We start from the raw sequence: 19,377 nt of genomic DNA, 5'->3' as shown, positions 1-19,377 counted from the left end.
TAGGAGTTTCTAGCTAGCCCAAGGCTCCACAAAAACATCTCTCCTTTTGCCTTCTCTTCAGACCCCCGTACCTGTCATGGCGGCCTCCGCAGGCGCGCAAGGGCTTGCTGCGCACGGTTCCTCCTGCGGCCCCGGGGCTCGCCCGAGCCAGGGTGCTCCCAAGCCTTCCTGAGCCGACCCCTCAGATTGGACTGAACCCCAGATAGAAGCCAGAGACATTTCTGGCCATCGGGAGTATTACAATCTCCCCTAGAAGCATTTGACTGCGAATCTTCTGGGCAAGAAAGGAGCTTGCTTCCTGAGGCAGAGCCTATTTTTCCACAGGGAAAGAGGTAACCTTCTGAGCTCCTATCCAGAGTTTGCTCTTTTTAACAGAAAAACACGGTTAAGTGACCATTCAGAGCTTCTCTTCTGACCCACATGGGGCATGGCTGTCTGAAGCGGAGAGGCCACCTGTGCCTCACGACCGCGGCGGGTCAGGGCCATGGCTGGGATCTGCCTGGGCCGCTGGGAAGAGGGCTCTGCCTCACAGGCCCCCGGGGAGCTGGGGACGAGGCCGTCCCGGTCTGTCAGCAACTGTTTAGTGAGCTCCTGCCATTGCCCGACTCTCCTCTGGACTACTGGTCTTAACTAGTTAGCTTTTAGAAAAGTCAGGGACACACGGGCTGTATGACTGATTCTTTTTTAAACATTTATTTATTTGAGAGAGAGAGAGAAGTGGGGGAGGGGAAGAGGAAGAGAGGGGGAGAGAAGCGGACTCCGCTCTGAGTGAGGAGCAATCAGACACCGGGCTCCATCCCACAACCCTGAGGTCATGACCTGAAGCGAAATCAAGAGTTGGGTGCTTTGCCAACCGAGCCACCGGGTGCCCCGTGTTTCAGTTTTGTAACTGACTGTGATACCACCCAACCATCCCTCCCTTTCCATCTCTGGCACTTACCAGACTCCACATGGTGAGTCTGGCTACAGCATCCCCGGGAGGATTCAGAAGACCCTGGTTTCACACACCCTCGCGCCACACCCAGCTTCCATGAAGTTCTGTCTTTAAGGCAGACAGAGCAGGCTTACTGTCAGGAGCCTGGGGCTCTCCTGCCTTACCTTGTGATGTTTTGAGTGTAACAGGCTAGTGCCCCGAATGGAGTCTGGGTGTGTGGAAACTCTTCTTCTTCCGAACCTAGGTGACAGTTGTAGGGATCATGTAGTCAGGGAGATCATCCCAGCACAGACAACCAGTGAGGGAGCTCTGAGAGCCAGGAAAACATTCATCGCTTGTGTCCTTTGTGTCCCCAACACAATCCAGGCTCTAAAAGAGGAAATGCTGAGGTTGTCTGCCCCTAGCCAGGGCTTCAGAGGAGATGCTTCTTCCTCCCTCATCTTGACAAGAGAACCTAGCCCTGGCCCTACAGCGGCTGCCCTGGGGAAAGCCCTGCTCCTGGCAAGGAGCCTCCTGTTGCTTCCTTGGTTCTAAGTCTCTCTTCCCGGTCTTCAGACTGGAGTGGATGGTGGGCAGCTCAAACCACTCCCCTCCCCATCCCAGTCTGACTTGGGAGGAAGTGGAGCTGGAATTCTACCACTCACTTATTCATTCATTCATCCATCCACCAAATCTTTATGAAACTGCTACTGGGGGCCTCTGGAACCCCCCTGGTGACCCAGCTGGTCCAAGTGCTGTGTCCACACTATGGGGAAGGTACTTTCCAGAGGAGACCAGGCAGGCCAGGTCAGGCCCTGGGAGATCGTGCAGCTCCGCAAAAGTGAGGCAGGCAGTGGTTGGCACCAGGTGGGATGGTATCCAGGAAGCCCTCAGGTGGTGGTGGGGTATGGAGAGAAAGCTGATACCGTGGGGCTCCTGGGGGGCTGTGGTCATAGAGACCAGGAAAGCTGGTCTGCAACCCCCCTCCACTGAGCAGCTGCCTCCCATGCTTTGCCCTGCCCTTGTGCCCAGGTTGCCTAAATGTGAAGGGCAGGTATAGGTGCAGAGCAGACATTTCTCCCCCACAGGGGCAGCATAGAAAGATACCCAAATGCTTCAGTGGTGGTTGTGGTTCATTCTCTGAGGATGTCAGCCAAGAGATCACAGGAGCCCTGATATTTGGGTCTTGCCCTGGAGGTTCCTCTGTCTGGGGGCATCCCATGGGTATCCTTCCCACAGCTAGGTGGGTGAGGCCAGGGACGGGGATGCATTGTCCCCCCCAGAGCCCCCTCTCCTGAGAGCTGGTGCCAAAGGATCCCATTCGTTCCCACTGTGCAGGCTGTATTTCACCTGGCCAGGCCCAGTGCTTCCTCCTCACCACGTGCTTGTCTACCTATCCCCAGGACTAGATGGGGGCCTTTTGGATTTCCCAAGCAAGCATCCCCTCCTTCCACTTCACAGATTCACATGGAAGGCATATTAACCCTACACTCAAACCATGAAATCATTGACTACACCAGAGTCTTTACCAGAGAACTAAAGTAAAGAGTTCTTGTGCTGATCATGATATTTAGGTGCTAAGTCACTCTGATCAGCAAAGGATGCAGGAAAAGCTGCCGAAAGCCTGTCTCCGTGGCCTTGCGGCTTTGATCTCTGGCAAAGTGGTGATGAGTGCAGACAGCGAGTCATAGGTCTTGAGTTGTCCATTCAAGCTGGTGACTGCAATATCCCCAGAGACAGAAGCCCAGAAAAGTCAATAAGTGTTGCACTGAGCTTTAAACAGCTGTCTCCTCAGAGAAAACCCAGCTGTAGGGGAAGATTGCCGAAACAGCCGCAAGACAAATGTCTATACACCCTGTGCTCTGCAGCCCAGGGGGAAAGCTTGTCAAGGTGTCAGCGGGCAACCAATGACTCCGATTGGTCCTAAGTAAGATCTGTTCAGTGAGCACGAGCATCTCAGGCAGGTGAAGATAACTGTGCCCTGGTCTCAGAGGGGCTTCTTCTTTGGTCCCCAAAATGCTACCAACCAAGCTGCAGACAGCTCTCTCCTAAACTGGGGCCTCCGGCTTCCATGGTGCTTGAGTCAATGCAGTGGAAATTCAAACCTCTGCAGCAAGCCTCCCCTCACGACCCCAGGGAATTGGCTTATATTTCTAGGCAGACAGTTGAAATTTGGTCATGGTGTTATTTTGCAGCTTTTACCAGCAAATATGAATGGGGCACCAAGAAAGCACTGAAGCCACAGAGTTGGGGACAGGGCTGGCAGGGCCCAGCCCCTGTGTGATGGGGAGCAAGGGTGACCACAGAGAAAAGCAACAGTCCCAGCTCCCCTGACACAGCCATGGGTCATGCTGACTGTCCCATCCAGTTTACATTTGTTTCTCTCCAACCTCCCTTGGCTTGGTGATGCATTATAGTGCCACTGGAGGGAAGGTCACTTACCCAGTCCCAGGCTTTTTTGGAAGGAACTGATGGGCATGGGGCCCTTTGGCTTTGGGTGAAAGAGAAGCATCTGGATTCAGGTGGGTGAGGTTGAGTCAAGACAAAGGCAGAGTCCTGGGGCTTCTCCCCCCTCAGGCATCACAGTCTGAGCCCGAGACTGGGCAAGTCAGGCTCAGGCGCTCCACTGGTGAGGCATCTTGTGAAATTTGGGGGAGCAGGGCAGTCTTCACACTTTTGTGCTGAAATGGACAAAACATCTGACAGGACTTGGGAGATGCTGCAGCCCAGGGTCAGGAAAGCAGGTTGTGTCACAGGACTCCAGCTCCCTCCCTCCCAGGGGATGAGCAGGGACTCCTCAGGAAGTCCCCAGGGGAGGCTCTGAGAGAAGTGAAAGTGTCCTGTAGGTATGCAGGCAAGACCAAGAGGCACTGAAACAGAGGTGTTCATGTTAACATGCCTCACTGATTACATCAAACTGGGGACACCTGAGAACACTGGCTTACCTGTGAAATAGGTACTTTGTTAAGACCTGATGCCGAGGCTGGGGTCTTTGTCCACCCCAGAGTCCCTTTCACTTCTGGACAGCTAGGACTTTGTGTTAGGGCCTCCCTTTCTAGAACCTTCCTTGGGGGTCCTTCTCTTCCCTACCAGATGGCAAGCTCTCTTGGGGCAGAAAATTCATCTTTGCATCCCTTGCAGAATCTAGCCATATCCTGTTTCGGTGGTGCTCAAGCAATAACAGTTGAACCCATGAATGAAAGTCCATGAAATGCATGCATCTAATTCTCCAGCTTGGCAGCAATTAGCAAAACTTGAAGCCTGAACTTACCAAGGAAATTCATAAAACGAATTCAGCCCTTTATACTCCCCTTTAGTCCAAGAAATTATGGTGATATTTATGTGCATTGTTAATTGACTGGTTTCTTAAAAACGAAAATCCCCTCCTAACCATGATTTTTCTGAGGTAGAATCACTTTATGATGTAATGAAGATGTGAGAAGGTAAGGGGCCCAAGAAAGTGTTTACCTTACTGGAAAAGCTTTGGACTCTTGTTGAAAGATTGGTTTAGAGCCCCAAGTCAGCATGCTCCTTCTGGGGATCCATTGGACCCCAGAGCAAGGAGCACTGGTCCTCAGCTGCCATGTTGGGTCTGCATGGCTTCAAGGGGAGTTGGATACTTTTTAATGAAACATACTTCCCCTATTTAACCACACATTCCCTACACAGATGGTATTTCTGCCCAGGAGATGACTCACACTCTTTGTCAGCATACCTTTCTATATTAAATACCTTATCAAGTTTATACTCACTGGGCTTTCGAGTGGGCTGGGGGTATTAAAAGATCCTCTTCTTTCTCTTTAGGAGGTGTGTGGCTTTTGGAATTTACCCCCAAGTGCCCATTTCTGTAGACTATGACTTTGTGGGACTTCACTATTTTACATCTGGCTTTCGAGCCTAACTCTACCACTTAACTAGCTATGTGGTCTTGAGATTCTTACTGTCTCTGTGCCTCAATTTAATTACTTATAAAATGAGAACAATATTACTGATCCTTCCCTAATGTTACTGGAAGATGGGGTTTTGGCACAGGAGAAAGATTGAAGCAAATATTTTTTGAATGAATTAACTAAAGCAATAATAGAACTATAAAAAAATGATCAACCAACCCATCATAGAGCCGAAGGCAGAGGCTTTAACCCACTGAGCCACCCAGGCGCCCCATGACGAGGTTCTTTAACTGTGGCTCCCTTTGCTTGAATGTAACTGAGATTCTCATGCTTTTATAATTTGCTGAGTTTAAGAGGAAGATATTCCCATGACATGTATCGACATGAACAAAGATCTTGGTGCCTGCATTAAGTAATCAAAGCCAAATACTGGAATCAAGTACCCAGCATTCGTTACCTGTTACTCTGAGCAAAGAGTGCGTTAGGCTTATGCCCCAGAAATAATTTCCCTGAGAGTAGGGGCAGGAACCAGTTGTCCGCTACTTACTTTCTGGTTGGTGAAAACTGAAGTACATAATGACAAGTCTACACTTTGAGCAGGTACTGGCCTTCTATTTCCAGCTGCTGGAAAGAGTTTCCTTTTTCCTTGGCACAGTGTTTTCCTGGGTTCTGATAACTTTCAATGACTTTGCGTCATCCAGGATCACTATAAAAGAGTGTACATTTGTTTGCTCAGAACTGTGCTAGATTCTGTGTGGTTGCTTCAAATGATAGCGGTCCTGGCCTTTGTCATAGAATCAACATAGGACCTATCATTTATTATTAGATTAGTGTGTTCTAGGGGCTATGCTAGGCACTTCACGTATATTACTAAAGTCAGGGTAGGCCAGTTTATGTTGCAATAACAAAGACACCAAAATCTTAATAGCTAATAATAAGTTTACTTCTTGATCTCATTAAATGTCTGCTGCAGGTTAGCTAGGAGGCTCCACTCCACATTTCTTCACATCTCAACCTGAAATAAAAGAGCTTCCAGCTACTCCATCTGTTGCCTTGCTTGTTGCTGTAGTACGGGGCTCACGACAGTGTCTTATACTGGCTATTAAGTGCTTCTGCACAGAGCAACACAGAGCCCTTCTACTCTCATTTCATTGGCCAAAGCAAGTCACCCTGATAAGTCCAACTTAGAGGGGCTAAGGAAATGCAGTCTCACCATGTACCTAAAAGGAGGAAAGTTAAGATTTTTAGCTAGTGGCGTAAATAACCATATACTTAAACTATCTTAAACCTTGGCTCTGTGAGGCAGATCTCTCATCTTCTCCATGTTATGGATGGGAAACTAAGAGAGGTTAAGGAACTTTGCCAAGGTCAGGCAGCTAATGAGTAGAGGGACAAGATTTGAACAGAGAAATGTAAAGCACAGGAGGATCATTCTGCAGGGCTCTAGAACATACAAGCCAGTATTCTCATGGACACACTTTTCTCTACTACCACAAGTTTCCCTACTTGTGGGTTCTCCTTCTGTATTAAATTCATCCAAAGACATAACTAAAAAGTACTACTCCCAGACATTTTTATATCATCTTAACTGGTACAACCCATGCAAGCCTTACAATACCTTGTGCTCAGTTCAGCTCTAGTGAGACAAGCCCATGAATGGAGTCCAAGAGAAATGGTTCCTTGTGGCAGAGGTAACCTTCGAAGGTCAAGTCCAGATACCTCACTTTATAGATAAGAAAGGTCTTGCTTTTTATCCAAAACCCATGACCTGTCTTGCAATTCAGAGTGCTTTGTTTGGTGGGACTTAGCCCAGCTATTCTCTATGCATGATATCATATTTTAAAAAGAAGAAAAAAGGCATAGAGTGTAGCCCTGGTGGACAGGCTAGGATGTGCTTGAACTTGAATGCAGCTGTAGCTGGGGATTAGGCCAGAGTAGAGTGTTTTGTATCCTCAGAGTCTAAAATCTCACAGAATCCCACCTCTAGAATCCTTGCACACATTATCAGAAAATCTCCCTAAACTTTCTTAACTTTGCCATCCTGAGATCTTAAAGAAAACACTAATTGTACGTTTGGAGATCCAGAAAAGGAAAGGGGGTGAAGGACATTGAGACCAGCCACTTGAGCCCTGGCTAAGCCTCCCCTGGCATAAACCCCAGGGATGAGCTTGCCTCTGTGGATTTCCAGCCACGAAGCACCACCCTGGTTTATTTTCAGAGGTGGAAACTCAAGCAACAATTATCTCCTGTCACAGCAAATTAAAAGCCCAGGCTCATCCATCCCCAGAGCAGGGCAAGCACAGCCCACGGCCAGCAAAGGGATATAATGACAGGCCACAGCTGCTGTATTTCCTTTAAAGGCATGAGCCACTCAAGAAACACACAAAATAAACAGAGACATAAAAGTCCATAGCAAAGGCCCACAAGTGAGAGCAAGAGTCAGTGCCAAGATCAGAGAGTATATTTTGATTCTGTGGGGGATCAAGGATTGTGGCAGCAAGAAGTGCTTAGTGGAAGATGAGTTTTTGGTCTGTGTTCGAGATAATGGGGAAGCTATTGTGCATGACACTATGGTGGGGGGTGGGGAGGGGGAATGACACTGCCTTACACACATGCGCTCACACACACAGGAATGCGTGTTCTCACACACATACGTGTTCATATGCTCTCATACACATGCACACATACTCATCACCATGGCCTCAAGCATGCTTCTAGCCACTTCTATTAGAATCTCCATCTCTGCCTGGACTCCTGCCTGCATTCCCCTACACAGGGCAGCCTGGCCCCACTGGCCAAAGTTTCTGCTTAGAATTCTTCTCCTCTCTTAGGTTCGGTGCCCTGCTTTATTGCCAGCAACCTAAGCAAAACTCCCCTAAGCAAAACTCCTCTCTCTGAAGTTACTTCCAGGACTGGGACTTCTGACCTCTATCACCCTCCCCTTGCAACTCCTTTCTAGAACTGTGTCTGCTGCTTTATGTCAGTGAGGACTTGTTATGTCAGGTTGTTGGAAGTGAGTTTGGGCTTTGTTATAGTATAAAGTCCACAGAAGTGGGGATTCTTTAATTTTTCCTTATATTTGTGCCCTGTGTGTTTGACTTTCAAACAGTGTTTTCACATCCATCATCTAATTTTGTCTTCAGTATTGCCTGGTGAGGTAAGTGGGTGGGGAAGATCATTCCAACCACCAATGGGAACGTATATGGCAAGGTGGCTTAGAACTTGAGCTTTGGCTGGGCAGGTTGCTGATCTCTGTAAGCCTCAGCTCTCTCATCTCTAAAACAGGGATAAAAATAGTTTCTGCCCATAGGTTATTTTAAGGATTAAATGAGCTAACATGGGGTAACATGCTTACCTCACGCAGAGAAAATGCCCAGTAAAATTGTCATTATTTCAATGATGCTGGAGCTTGGGCTCAGAGAAGTTAATACCCAAGGGTGGTGAAGCATGGTGGGAGAAGCAGAGGGGTTGGAGGCAGTGGATTCTAGTTCTGTTTGCCGTGTGCCTTTGGGCAAATGGCTTTGCTTCTTCTGATTCTGAGCTTCTTCATCTCTTAAATAGGAATAATACATTGTCTATCACATATGTCACATAATTAATCAAAAGTACTTTTAAAAGCATACTGTAAAGTATGCCCCAAAATGTTCATTTATTAATGCATGTAAACTTAGGCAGTAGGCCAGTCCTAGAGCTGGGTTTCCTTACCCCTGGTGTCCTTTCGAATGGTCTTTGTTTTCCTCCAGAGACCGCTCAGAGCCTCCATACATGCAACTGACTGCCTGCGGGCTGAATGAGCAGGCTGCATACCACAGCTCTGGGCACCCAGCATTGAGCAACAGGGGTCCCCCAGCCTGCCACCCTCCCTGACACCCTGTCTCCTGCCGGCTTTCCATGGACAGAGGGAGTGCACAGAGAAAGCAGAGCTCAGAAATTAGTCGTTTCAGCTGTCCCTGACTCCTTTGCCTCATTGCTGCTGTTGGCAATGAGAACAAGGAGTATGAGAGAGATTGAGGGCAACAGATCCTAGTACACTGGGGACAGGGCCACCAGGACTCAGCCTAGGAAGGGGAGAGAGGAATGTTAGAGTCTACACAGCTACCTGCACCCCAGATTGCAAAGTAAGCTTCACAGTTGGCTTGTGACTCACATTATCCTTCTCACTTTACTTAAAGGTGAGCTGATGAGCAGGTGAATGTTTTACAAGCATTGTTCCCATTGACCTGCAGATTTTAATTTCTCTGAAGCCAGCTTCTTTTCTGGCTTGCAAGGACAATGCGGTCGGCTCTCCATTGCATGAAGTCACTTCAGTCTTCCCCCTTGTTCTGGGGCAAATTCAGGCCAGGAACTGCCAAGTGACCTAAAAAGAACACCACAGCTCTTCTTGTTCAGAGAATAGCTTGCTCTGGATGTTTCATTTCGACTGTGAAGCTGTTCCAGAATCATCTCAAACTCTTCAGCACAGAGTTCCTTTGAAACATTCAAGTTGATCTAGGCAGGGTCATGGCTGGAGTCATCAGTTAAGCCTATCCTAAAATACCTTGTTTTCACCCTCTCTGGGTCTGTACCTCTTTTCTAAGCATTATTTGCTCCAGAACAATTGAGAAGTCTCTGAGATGCTGATTGGATGAAGAGGCAAGCATGCTCTCACCATGTGTTCAAACAGACTGGAAGGGGTCAAGGATGCAGAGATTTGGCCCCAAGGTTTACTGCAGACTCCCAACTTGGCATTAGGAATATTCCCAAGACCCTCTATCAAGTATATATGTTCCAGTCCTTTATTGGTTAGAAAGATGAAGTAGGAACCAATGAGAGTCTGAGCCTGAGCCCTGGATATAAGATCACACTATGTCCATTTCTCCGAAGAATTACATGTATCAGAAGAACAGGTCTTCGTGAATTCATCAGGTTCATAGTTCTAACTTTGGTCAAAAGGACCACAAGATGGTGGAAGATCAAACATAATTTAAAGGAGAAAGATGATGTCAAGAGTACCTTTTTTTTTTTTTTAAGATTTTATTTATTTATTTGGCAGACAGAGATCACAAGTAGGCAAAGAGGCAGGCAGAAAGAAGAGGAGGAAGCAGGCTCCCTGCTGAGCAGAGAGCCTGATGTGGGGCTTGATCCCAGGACCCTGGGATCATGACCTGAGCCGAAGGCAGAGGCTTTAACCCACTGAGCCACCCAGGCGCCCCAAGAGTACCTTTTGTATCTGCTTTTTTTTTTTTTTTTTTTTTTGTGAGAGAGAATGAACAAGTCAGGAGAGTCAGAGAGAGAGGGAGAAGAAGCAGACCCTCTGCTAATCAAGGAGTCTGATGTGGGGCTTGATCTTGATCCCAGAACCCTGAGATCATGACTTGAGCTGAAGGCAGATGCTTAACCGACTGAGCCACACAGGTGCTGATTTCAGTATCTATGCGCTTTTACTGACATTTTCCCAGTGTCTTATCTAAGGAATCAGTCATCAATTTCTGCAGAACAGTCTACCTCCAAATTTAGTGGCTTCAAACAAAGATCATATATTTGTTCAGGAGTCTGTAATTGGGCCAGCCTCAATCAGGCAGCCCCTCTCCTGGTCTCACTGGGGACGTTACAGTTGCAGTGAGCTACAAGTGAGGGGATGGGGAGCAAAGAAATGACAACAAAGGGGCCGCCTTGCCTAGCTGGTCTAGTCCCACATCTGGTGCCTCTGTGATGATGGCTTGAACTGCCGGGATGACTGAATTTCTCTATGTGGTTGCTCTGTGTGGTTGCTCATTCTCAAGGAGACCAGCCTGGACCTTCCTTACATGGGAATCACAGACAAGAAGGGGAGAGCAGGCATTCAAGGTCTAAGGTCATTTCTTCCACATGCTGTTGATCAAAACAAGTCACACAGCCAGCCCAGATTCAAGGGGGAGTGGAAATAAGATCAACCTTTTATTGGAAGGGAGAAGCTCACATTGCAAAGAGGCATGTACCTAGGGATGGAAGAAATTACTGAGGTCATCCTTAGAATCTGTCACAGTCACTGAAGCTATATTTATAAATTACTCCTCTCTCCCTCAAGGAATGGCCTGCCCCTCAGTGGCAAGGACAGGTGGGGACCCTAACTCTGCATTTCTCTGGGTAAGTGAACTGGGGTAAATCATTTACTGGGAATATAGAATGATTGTTTATGGGGTCCCAGCTCTGTGCAAGTTCTGTACATAAGTCATCCTATCTAACACTGAAAACAACTTCTGCAGAAGTCTTATTTGCATTTGATTACTAAAATGTTGGGGTTTAGAGAGAGTTAATGACTTATTCAGTGTCACTTGGTTATAAGGGCTGGAGCTGGACGTTCCTTCATCTGTACAATGGGAATCATGAAACTTACCACCAGCATAGCTGGGAGGATAGAATGAGACCCCATACGTGGAAGTGCCTGTGAAAGCCCAAAGCACTGCATACATGTCAGTTGTAGTTTTCATCGAGCTGGGCAGACTTCTTTGGAGGAAAGGGGGTGGTCTAAGAAGGCGCCAGAATCATTGGAGCCAGACACCAACTGTTGTGTGTCTCTCAGCTGCTATTTGCTTTGGCTTCAGACCAAATCCTCTAGCCAGAGCCTTTAGCGGTGATGGACAAAAAAGAACCCCGTGGGCCAGGTGGCGAGCCTGGGCATGCCACAGGTGAGGACACAGGCTTCCCCCACAGTCTATGCTTCCATCAGAAGAAGGGAGAGACTGTAGCAAGGCTCCAGCGGCTTGGTGTTTTTCCACAATTGTCTGGGGTCAGGGATGGAGGAATTGCACGGTTTTTCATTGACTCAAGGTCACACATACACCCTTGAATTGTTCTGAGATTGCTTTTCCCCAACTCTGCCTTTCACCAACTCTCTTCTCAATTCTTTTCACTTCACCTTTTGAACCTGATTCCCTTATAATGAGCTCTTCCCCATCTTTAACATTTATAACCACTCTTTTCCACCACCTCCGTGTCTTATCTGATGCAAGATTTTTTTATGACCTAATGTTATGGCCAGGAGGCAGAGGCAGCTTCTCCATACTTCTCATGGCTCATGTGCCATCCACCCATAGGCAAGATCTCCTCTTTTGAGCTTCCTGACACTCAGATGCACCATAGCCTCTCTCCCCTCCTCGTTGCTGGGGTCCACGCACTATCCTTCTTGGAGGATTCTGGGAGCTCACTCACATCTTCCTGCCATGACCAAGGACAGCTTCAGCACTCCTCTTCTCTTCAGAATTCCTTAACTTTTACAACATCACTGCCCTTCATCTATACCCCATGACAGCTGAGTACAAATAGTGAAAGGCCTCGCATGGGGAAGACAAACCAAAGGCGCTATGTAGCCAAAGGTGGCAGACCCAGGATCCATGGGAAGACCTTAAAGAGACAGCTTTCAGCTGTTAATCAGAAGGAACTTCCTGACACAGCCATCCCCTGCTGAGAGAGGGTGCTTTGCCTGTTGTCTACAGAAGGTGTTTGCCAAAAAAGCCTGGTGTAGGTGATAATAAAAGAAAAGTCAGATTTGTACCAGGAAATCTGGTTTGGAGTCTTGTCTCAGCTCCTTACCAACTAATGGAAACTGGGTAAGACTCAACCTTTCTTGGCCTCGGTTTTCTTATACTTAAAAATGAGGACTAATAGCTACCTTACTAGGTCATGGTGAAAACCCAGTTTAGTTCAAGAGTGAGAAAAATAACTGTTAACTAGAGGGTACTCAACAAATATCATTATAATCCCCGGGGAGGCAGAACATATGAGCCTTTATTTAAATAAATCCAATTTTTTTGTTGTTGTGACTAAGCCAAAAATGAAGAGAGAAGACAATAGTGGATTCCAACTGATTAAGATGATCAGTGGAATCCATACATCTATTTTCACTACCTCTCAAAATATTTAAAAATTTTTAAAGTCATAAGCCGATGAGAGTTGGAATGTGGAAATAGACCATGATACCATGGTAGCAACATGGTGGAAGGAATGACGGTAAGCCTGAGGAAGCTGAATCCTTGGGTAGCTGTGGGAAAGTGGAGAGGAAGCCCAATTTATCCCACCAAATTTCTGAAGCAGTCAGCTGACAGGACACTGGCAGCCAGATCTTCACTCTCCAGGCAAAAGAATAGACGTGTCTAATCTGAAAACCTGACCAATTCAAGAGGAAACACCCCAAGATATTGGGGTTCCAGCCAGATCACCCTACAAGGAAGCTAACATTCAACCAAGGCCACTCATGTTTTAAAGCTTCCAACCAGTTTTGTAAAGATAACCAAGGACCATCACGCAGATGAGGAAAGGCTCATATGAAAGAGAAAGCAAAGCAAGTAGTGTATGGTGACTAACATAACATAATTAAAAATTTATTAAAAAAACAAGTTTAAAAAAAAAAAGCAATTTCAAGGAAGTGGCAACTTTGTCAAGAAGAGAATGGGTGTGTGGGTGTGTGTGTATTTCCTAACTCTATGTCTTTATATCTTTAGGGAGATAAGACATTGCAATCATGAAACAGATGAAAAAGAAACATTATTAAAATGAAACATTCACAGAGGAAAAAAAAGAAGCTCTTAAAAATTATGAGAGCAGAAATGAAAAACTCAGCAAAGGTCTTAAAAGAAAAAGTTGAAGGACCTCACACCAAATAGAGCAAAAAGAAATAATAGAGAAGATTTTTTTAAAAAAAAGATTTTATTTATTTGACACAGAGAGATCACAAGTGGGCAGAGAGGCAGGCAGAGAGAGAGGGGGAAGCAGGCTCTCTGCTGAGCAAAGAGCCCAGGGGCTCGATCCCAGGACCCTAAGACCATGACCTGAGCCGAAAGCAGAGGCTTAACCCACTGAGCCACCCAGTTGCCCCAAGAAGATTTAAGAAAAGAAGAAAATGACTCAAAGACGTCCAATATGCAAACTCTAAGAGTCCTGGAAAAAGAGAATAGACAAAATGAGGAGACGAAATCAAGAAAAAAAAAATCTTTTTCCAGAATTGAAAGACGGACAAATATGTATACACACATATACAAATTTTCCAGAACTGAAAGATATGAGTGTCCGTATTGAAAGGACGCAAGTGCCCAGCCCAATGAATAAAAATAGACCCATAACAATGCAAATCATTGTGAAATTTCAGAGCACATGGGACAAAGTTAAGATCCTACAGGCTTTCAGGGAGAAAACACACTTAAAAAGAAATAGTTATCAGAATGACATCATCTTTTCCAGAAGCCATGTTGGAAGTTAGAACTGTGAAGCCATGCCTTCATATTTCTGAAAGCAGAGGATTTGCAACCAAAAATTCTACAGGCAGACAAATCATCAATAAAGGTGAGGCTAGAAGGGGGACATTTTCAAACATCCAGGATTTTAAAAAATTAATTTCCTCCTCATACTCTCTCAGGGAGTTTTTGTAGGATATATTCTACCCCAGTGAAGGACAGCCAAAGAAGAGGAAGGCATGGGGTACAGGAAAAAGGAGATCTAACTCAAGAAAAGGGTCATGATACTCCTGGGATGATGTGGAAGCATGACATAGGACAACTGCTTTGATTCAGCTTTGAAGGGTAGCCAGACCCCATAAACGGGTTAGAGGGCTCCAGGATATTTCTCCAAGCTAATACTGACCATGTGATGTGTTAGAACAGACTGGCAGGAGATTTGGACAACTGGTAGAGAGTTCAAGGTTGCATTAGCATATGTGCATAGAAAACCAAGGAAACAAAAGACAAAAAAATATATGTATATATATAATATATATATTTAATATTTATAAATATATATATTTGTATATCTATCTACAAATACACACATATGATGATTATTAGCTCCATGGAAAATAAAAAGTTGTTCATGAAAGGAAACTAAAAATTTTATCAAATAGCTCAGCTGTGAATATTATTTACACAGTCATAAAAATGTAAACACTGAATATTGATCTCACCAAAACTATAGTAGAACTGCAGTGGGCGAATGCAGGAACTGGAAGGGTATGTGTTAGCGGGGAAGGGGATGAAAGAGAACTAAATTCTCCATCTTCTATGGCAGGAAGTCAACTAGTAAGCCTTAAAAAATGAAAAACCAAGAAGTAGCAATACAAGTGTGCTATTCAGAGTTGTATGGAGAGTCAGTCATTGCCTCCAGGGAAGGGAAAGTGAAGGTGGGGTACTGATAATTTTTGTGACCAATCTTGTAGAAAAGTTTGATTCAATAAAATACTTGATAAAATACAAATTAAAAATGATGACATAGTTTAGATGATTCTCCCTGCCATTCCATTTGTAAGGTTGTTTGTGCCTTGGGATAAGAGTGAGATCAGAGACAGGGTTCTACCTATTGCCCTACTTCCCAAATGCCTGTCATATTACAATTTTCAAAGGTGGTGTTAACAGTACTTCATTTCACCCTCCATGCTGACTTTGGAACTTATGCCTGCTTAGGATACATCTACTCTTTATGAGAAGAGTCTACTCTTAGGATACGTCTACTCTTTATGAGAAGGGCTTCCTGGCTTCAGTTAGAGGTTGATCTATATGACTTCTCCAGTTCTTTTCACTCCCAAACAGGGCATAAAATTATATAAAGCCATCTAAAGTTACACAGGGCCTAACAGTGGGTGAACAACTGAAGTGGCTGAAGAAGGCAAGGAGAGATAAGGAAAGGCTCTCTGGAGGAGGCATTCTGCTCCTTGAAGCGGTACACCAGCCCACCTTATTGGTGCATTAAATTAAAGCATGTCTGAATGGATGCTTTTAAATGTTTTTCTTTTTTCCATGTAATTAAGCACCCAGAGTCACAGCGAAAGGAATTGGTATTTTCAGTGCACAGCATTAAGGCATTATATAATGTGAGAAGTATGTGTCTACTGTCTAGCTGGTATACCTTATGATAAGGTGTTGAGGTGGGGTTCCAGTAGAGTCAACAAGAATTCCAGATTGCAAGCAGCAAGTGCATAGATAATAGGACACAGGTCTTTTGATTTTCTTGGCTATATACTTCACTCAACTTCCACCTGTCTCTGTTGGCTACCAGAGGGGCTACCAGAAGCCACATGAGAGCAATCTCCCTGGCAAGGCAGAAAAACAGGAGATGAGGGAACGTAGGACTTGAAGCAATAGTTGGTTCTTTGGCAAAACAAATAGCTTGTGAGATCCCAAGATTTAACACATCTTGTGCCAAAAATGCAAAGTGCCAAGGGGGAGAAAAGCACTAGACTTCTCCAGGGCACCACTGGAAAGCCCTCATAAACCTCACTCAAACATGATTGCTCTCATTATCACCTCCCCACATGTTCGGAACCCTTCCCTGCCCTCGGGGGAGCACTCAGGTTTCCTCCAGGCTATGATCCAAGCTTGAGGAGGCTTGCAGAACAGCTAGTGTGTGGGGCACTGACTTAGAATGCCTCAGTCTCTAGTTGAGCTACCCCCACAAGAGGGCATTTTTGCATGAACATGAGGCCCCAAAACACAGTAGGCTTTGTTGCAGTAGGCTTTGTTGTTATGATAAACTGTTTTCTTCGGGACGCATTTCCACAAGGCTGCAGTTGTAGTGGGGAGACACTAAACATTCAAGTTAATAAAATCTCCCCATCATATTTAAGGAAGAAAACAAATCTGATGAGATATTGTGTGTGGCGGGAGAGGGGGAGGTTCAGTTTAGATCCTCCAGGAAGCAGACTCTGGGCTAAGAGACAGCAGGTAAGGGATTTACAAGAAGATAAGACTGTGAAAGGTAAAGGGGGTATTGGGCGGGGAAGGTCTTCAGCGGGTGATTCAGATCTGCTATCTGAAATGAAAGGAGGGAGGGAGGAAGTACAATTGGGTGAGGAAAACCTCAGGCAAACCCAGTGGATAGTCCAGAACAGAGACTGGCCCATTAGAGGAGTCCTGCATTGTACAGAAACGGCCAGGACTTGCAGCAGAGCATGAAATCAACTCTACCCCTGTGGTTTGAATCCAAAGGCACTGAGAAAGAGGCTGCCTGCTAACTGCACTTTGCACAGCTGAATGTCAAATTCTTTCTCGAAGGAAGTTGTGAGCAGCTTGGCTGTTACAGTAGGGGTGACCATAAAATAATAAAATGCCAAGCCATTTGGAATTTATGCATTTATGCTAGATTTAACGGATGTGGAAAAAGTATTGTAAAACTCTGCCTATCTAGAAGAGAATGTACTGAGCTGATTGAAATCGGAATGATCTAGATTTCTATCCAGGGTATATGATAATTTCATTGATTTATTATTTTTTGATTCATCATCAGCAACTGTTTATGGGTACCCTATTACGTGCCAAGCACTATACTTTGTCTATATCCACCAAGAGTTCACATGAATAGAATCAAATAATTAAAACAATATATGATAAGGACTGATGGAAATGCATGCAAATTATTAAAGGAGCTTGGGAAAAGAAGGTCAGAACTACACAATAATTTTGGCATTTTTGTTTTGTTTTGTTTGTTTTACCCTCAGATAGGGATCCTGCCATTCTACTCTACATCACATGTGCTGCTTAGACGGGCTTCCAAAATGGATTGGAATAGATTAGCTAAGTGTTAACTATCTCCAGAGCAGAAAGTTCTCTGTTGAAAAAGAGGTCAAGGTTTCAGTTACTAAATTTAGACCATACCATTCTAGTTTTAGAAACTGAAGCACCTACCCCATGCCAACCAAACTTGACCTTAACCCAGGTGGAGAAATCCATGCTGATTTCAGCCATGGAAAGAGAAAGCTCATGGGCTTGGGGACAATTTTGCCACCTGAAAAGGCCAAGAGACTACTTTTTCTCATCAGGATTTCTTTTCCTTTTGGTCACATGTGGGTATAAATATTAACCAAAGAGTTCACATGTTCAACCAACCCTTGACGTGCATTATTCCAGAGGGGGGGTCTATAGTGGATATTGGGGGAATGTAATTGGGTATAACACATGGCTTCTGCTCTTAAGGGACACATAGTTCTAGGTCCTAAAATACCCACCAATTCCTATGGAGCTTTTCTTATTTCCTGTAGGACCCTCTCCAGGATTCTCTGCTAGCTCTTATAACATGACCTCAGATGATCTGAGTCTATCTCTTTCATGGGCTGAGGCTACTATCCTGAGCTTCATAGCCTCCAAACTGACTAAACTCTCAGTCCGGAGTCTTGCTACTGCCCTTTCGCACTGATGTCACACTGTGGGAGCCTTAACACTGCCTGAAGCCATTACACCTACTTGGCCAGTGGATTGGAATTCCCGTTATCCTGATGGGTGCAGATTATGATCAAAGCGAGTCCTTGTGCAATCTGTTAGTGTGCAGTTATCTTCAGTGGTTCAGTGGTCGGTGACTTTCTCTGAAGACCTGTCATGCATTTCTAGAGACATTGTTATAACAACAGGGAAAAAGAGATCCACCCTATGAGCACTGATACAAAACCAACTTGCATCTTAATGCAGAAAAAATATACAAAACTGTATTATATTCTCTTCCTAAAGCTTACCATTTGTTTCCTTGTTCTGGAGGGGGATAACAGGAATTCTGTTGCGTTATCTCTGTTCTTTTCCTTTTTAGCCCATGGCCTTCATATTTTAGCCACAAATCAGCCAGTCGGTAATGGAGGCTCTATTATGAGCCACATGCCTTGTCAAAAGTAAACCTCACATTCTTCTTCTAATTTTTGCCCCCTGACAGGTCAAGGAAAATAGTGTTGTTTTCATAGTGAAGTCACAGTCATAAATCTCCCAGAATTAAGACTCAGCATGCTCCTATCATGAGGACTCCTTCAGGGCCACTGGCTGGGAAAGAGAGACAGAGAGATTGAGGGAGGGAGAAATTCTTTTTTTTTTTTTAAGATTTTATTTATTTGACAGAGAGAGAGATCACAGGCAGAGAGGCAGGCAGAGGGGGAGGGGGAAGCAGGCTCCCCGCTGAGCAGAGAGCCACATGCGGGGCTCGATTCCAGAACCCTGAGATCATGACCTGAGCCGAAGGCAGAGGCTTAACCCACTGAGCCACCCAGTTGCCCCTAGGGAGAAATTCTTTTTAGAAACTTTTCCAGAAAATTCTGGAGGAGAGCGGCACATTCACCAGCCTCTGCTCCATGTGGTCAGGTCTCATGGCATCACAAATGGGAGGTCCAAATCTAGTTTTGCATCTAAACAACAAGACGAACCTCTGAGATTTCTTTTTTTTATTCCCCTGAGAATTCCCATCCTGGTGTTTCCTCCCCCTCTTCCCTCGCTCCTCTGCTTTGATTTGTTCATTTTTAATCTCCAGTTCACAGTAATGGGGGAGACAGAGCACTGGGCTTGAAGGAGAGAGAAGCAGGCTCACATCCTTCTCTGCTTTCTGACTTTGTGACCTGCAGTGCTCTTAGCCTGTAGCCACAGCCGTAACTGAGAAATAATAACTTCACAGGGTTATTGGGGGGACCAAACGGCATAACATATATAAAATCATCCAGCACAGAAACCCTTAATACAAACCATCAGTCTTCACTGCCCTGGTGAAATGTTCTTCTGAAACAGGTTCACTCAAGGTGTTCACCTCCCCCTAGGTGGGATTGCTAATTTGTGAACCAAAGCCAGATGCAATGACCAGCTAGTGAGCTCCAAGCTTAGGAGGGAAACC

The 19,377-nt window shown here is 45.4% G+C and overlaps 1 long non-coding RNA gene across 1 annotated transcript in view; it reads left to right on the top strand.

Moving 5' to 3' along the window:
- Nucleotides 1-237: 237 nt before the first annotated feature.
- Nucleotides 238-19,377, top strand: part of LOC116596005 — a 91,687-nt gene continuing 72,547 nt past the window's right edge. Inside the window, exons 1-2 of the long non-coding RNA XR_004287964.1 lie at nt 238-332; nt 10,850-10,908. This is a non-coding gene — a long non-coding RNA (uncharacterized LOC116596005). The remainder of the gene's footprint in view (nt 333-10,849; nt 10,909-19,377) is intronic.

The sequence above is a fragment of the Mustela erminea genome, chromosome 7 (genome assembly GCF_009829155.1).
Source record: "Mustela erminea isolate mMusErm1 chromosome 7, mMusErm1.Pri, whole genome shotgun sequence".
Classification (NCBI taxonomy): domain Eukaryota; kingdom Metazoa; phylum Chordata; class Mammalia; order Carnivora; family Mustelidae; genus Mustela; species Mustela erminea.
The sequence above is the reverse complement of the archived record's forward strand: the minus strand, read 5'-3'. Positions and strand labels throughout refer to the sequence as shown.